This window comes from Odontomachus brunneus, unplaced genomic scaffold (assembly GCF_010583005.1).
Source record: "Odontomachus brunneus isolate Ranch 3 - 2012 unplaced genomic scaffold, Obru_v1 Obru_scaffold_142, whole genome shotgun sequence".
In the NCBI taxonomy this organism is placed as follows: Eukaryota; Metazoa; Arthropoda; class Insecta; order Hymenoptera; family Formicidae; genus Odontomachus; species Odontomachus brunneus.
In genome coordinates, this window is record NW_022639592.1 from 150,920 (window position 1) to 155,069 (window position 4,150).

A 4,150-nucleotide genomic window follows, 5' to 3' on the forward strand; every position below is an offset into this window, starting at 1 on the left:
TCTGCACCAGTTTTCCGCATGTTTGATTGCTTAGGTCGTCTCATCACAAATGACGAAATTGCGAGCGCATCGTTTTAAATTCCATCTATTCAACGCGTTCTCGCGCTGCAAACACTTTCTCCCATATGGCACGTGTTTCAGCATGAAGTCTGATCAGGTTTTTTTCAAATTCCTCCTGTTTCTTTTCAAATTCTTGCTGTTGCTCTCTCAATGCAGCGAGACCTCTTTCCACGTAGAGTCTATTGACGGCGTCACTGTCGGCTTCCGGTTGCGCTACGCGTCGTATCTTGCGCGACCTCGCATCAAAGTCGGAGGCGACCATGCACAAAGTGTTATCGCGTACGTAATTTCTGAGTACTCCTCTCCACGTGTAATAGTCCATCGTCGGCGGTCCTCTCTTTTGGAGCGAAACACCAAATTTATTGATCGACATTTCGATGCAAACAACGCGCATCATCGATGTGCGATTCAATTTATAACAAGGCCCGCCTCGCGAAGTTCCTCGATAATGGATAAAATTTCATTACCGTGAGCGTTATTGCCAGCTTGTCGAGAGGCTTCCAGCAATCGCAGACGATTCACCAGCTCGTTGGGATCGTCCCAGTGAACATAGTCGATCGCATTATCATTCAATATCATAGTACGCTGTGTGGCTAAACCTCTGCCCGCCATGTTGGTCGATGTACCAATCATTAGGGGTGCAATTATGTTTTTGTATTTGTATCCCCTGTTACTCAATATGGGTTGTAGCGCATTGTGATTGCGTCTGTGAGCATTCGTCGCCAGTAATATACTTTTGTATTTTTGTTTATCGGCCTCCGTGTAGACGGTATCGTCGGGAATTCTCTTGAAAATTAGCTCGTATAGACCAGATGTTCCAGCGTACTTTACACCACCAATGATTATATTATCGTCGATATCCATGTCGAAACTTTTATCGCCGAGCTTCGTTCCATCACTGCTGAAATACACACCATATACGTAGTCTATGGTGGTATGTTTGTCGCTGCTTAAGACTGCTCCCATGTATTTTTGCCCCAGTGGACCAAAATGAGTGCGCAAAGTTTCCTGCCCCTCGGACGTTTGCAGCTCACGTCTAATCGATGTTACGAGTGAATCACCAGTGGTCTCGAAAACATCTTCACTATTGGTGGTCAGAGTAGCGCGTGGCGGAGGCATTTCGCGCAATTGTGTATGATGCAAGTTGTCTGTGGAGATTATCGTAGGAGAATCCGTCGCGGCGTTTGATTTTCTCCGCTTCTGGTAGATCGGTGTAGAGGCGACAAGTAAGCGTTTGGCTCTGCGCTTTGGTTTCTTCTCATCGATCGATAACGCATCATTTCCCAGTATGGTGGATGCGTCAGGTTTCACATGAGTTGTATGTTCCACAATCTGTCTCAGAGGCTCGATAACAGGTCGAAAGTGTCTTTCCAACGCAGTATCTTCCTCTATCTTACCGGTTTTCAAAGCACGATATTTCTTACGGATCGATTCGCTCGTTTTCGCAATTTCCTTCGCCATCCTCTCGCCATCTTTAATCTCTGAGTCGCTAATTTCTGTGTAATCTGACGTCACCATTACGACGTTTCCTCGTTAACGCACAAACGACAAATGGTGACGTTACGGTATTGCAAAATCGTTAAATCCTCGTCGATATCGTCCATTGGTCATAGAACTGTCCTTGTCTATCACTACGAAGCCATATTTTTGCTGCCAACATTCGCGACACAGCGCACAAAAATCTTCGTATGTCATATCAGTGTTCACGTGATCTTTGTACACGTGTTTCAGATTGGTACCATCCTGCTTGAAGAGAATCAGCAGATTCGCATTATCCCGTATAAGATGCTTAGGTATCTTTGCATACGTCTGACAGAGGTAGAAACAGTCGACGTTCGAGTGACGACCCATAGCAAAGTATTCTCTTATTGTATCTTGTTTGTCACACGCCACGTCATCGAAAACAAAAATGGAATTTGGCAGCGCTTCGTTTGGCGGAAGGACATCGATGTTATTGGAAAATGTAAAAAAGCCAATTTCGTCTATCGACGCAAACAAATTCTCCAAGAAGCGATATTTCGGCTGTTGCAGTGATTTCGAGTACACGTACAGATTCTCGAAACGCAGACCGTGTGGGCTCTCCAGCAGGCTCACCAACACATTCGTCTTACCACAATTCGAGGGACCACATACGATACCGCGTATGGTAATCGGTAACAAGTGGCCGTGCTTACGTATGATATTTTCGGACGCTACTCGCATTCTTTCATCGAAATTTTTCACGTGTATCGGTGTCCGCTGTCGTATGAACCGCATGTCGCTTCAAAAATGCTTTTCATTGGCACGCGGCAACTATTTATAGGGAGGCGCCGAATCGAATCCGTTCAGTCTCCAAAATGTTTCTCCTACTGTTGGATACTCATGATATTCGAGACCTAACCTCCGAACAGTTGAAATATATACCGAAGATTGTTCTATTGCGCGAGTTTTCGAAGCACATTGACGTTTTGTGGGACAGAATCCCGGAACATATAAGGGCCGACCCACAGGTTCGACAGTATCGTCGGTGCCTGGAACATTATAATCGTCCGTGGCAGCAAACGCACATCGACGGTCCAGCGCCGTTGATTAGAGACTGTGCTGAATGTCAGCGTCGTCGAAAACAGTAAAAATCGGCAATAGTCTATTAAATCGTGCCATTAACGCGCTTCCTATCGAACTGCATATCCCCGGCTACCAGTTTTGCGGGCCGGGTACACGCTTGCGGACACGATTGGCCAGAGGTGATCGGGGTATCAATCCGCTGGATGCGGCGTGTCGCGAGCACGATATCGCATATTCTCGAAGCAACGATCTTGTCGAACGTCACGTGGCAGATAACGTACTCGCTGACAAGGCGCGAGAACGTATAGTCGCGAGAGATTCCACTCTCGGTGAGAGAGCTGCCGCTACAGCCGTTTGGGCAGCTATGAAGGCTAAGGCAAAAATCGGAATGGGCATGAAAAAGAAGCGAAGCGCGTCGAAGAAGGAAATATTACGAAATCGGATACTTCCAATAGCAAAGCGGGGTGGAATTCTACCTATTCTCCCGCTGCTGGGAGCGCTTGGATCGCTAGTTGGTGGAGCGGCGGGGATCGCAAAAGCTGTAAACGATACCAAGGCTGCGCAGCGTCAGCTGCAGGAGATGCAACGTCATAATCGCAGCATGGAAGGTCGTGGAATTTATCTCGCACCATACAAACGAGGAAAAGGTGTCATGAGAGGAAAAAAAAAACGTCGAAAAAATAATAAAAATGCCTACGGGTGTCACCACCAATGTACAATTGGAACAATTGGCGAAACGTATGCGTATTCCGTTCTTCAGAGGCGTTTTCATGCGCGACGTACTGCCTACATCGCCGCGCGTAAACGAGAGTGGAATCGTAAATTTGGATGACGTCGAGGGACCCGGTACTCATTGGGTAGCGTACGCGAAAAGAGGCGATCGCGTGATATATTTCGATAGTTTTGGTAATCTTCGACCACCCAGCGAATTGGTGCGATATCTCGATAATAATACAATTGAGTACAATCGTACGTCCTATCAACGTTACGATCAGAGCATTTGCGGACAACTGTGTCTACGTTTCCTGCAGACAGTTAACAGCCGATTTAAGGCCCAACGTTCTGCGATCAGTGTCCAGTAATCGTTTTGGTCTCTGACGAAGATGTCGCTGACATTTACACTCACCAGCAAGAGTAGCACTCTCGCGGGAAGCTACTTTCCAGCCATAGATCTGAGCGATGGCGATTACGAACTCGGTTTGGCAGCCTTTGAAACCTATAACACGATACCGAATGTAAATGCGTCGAATAATAAATTTTACTTTGATGAGGACGACAAGGAAATTATAATCCCTGAGGGATCGTACGAATTGTATGCCATATACCGGTACCTGAAACGTGCAATGTTGGAAACCATCAAACCGATCACTACCAATGATGATGATGATGATGATGATCTCATAGTTATTCGCGCCAATGAGAATACAATGAAGTGTGAGATCAAGTGTGTTCACCGGATCAACTTTAACAAACCAAATACCATTGCATCGCTACTGGGATTTTCTTCAGATCGCATTCTACAGCCGCGACAATGGCACGAATCGAA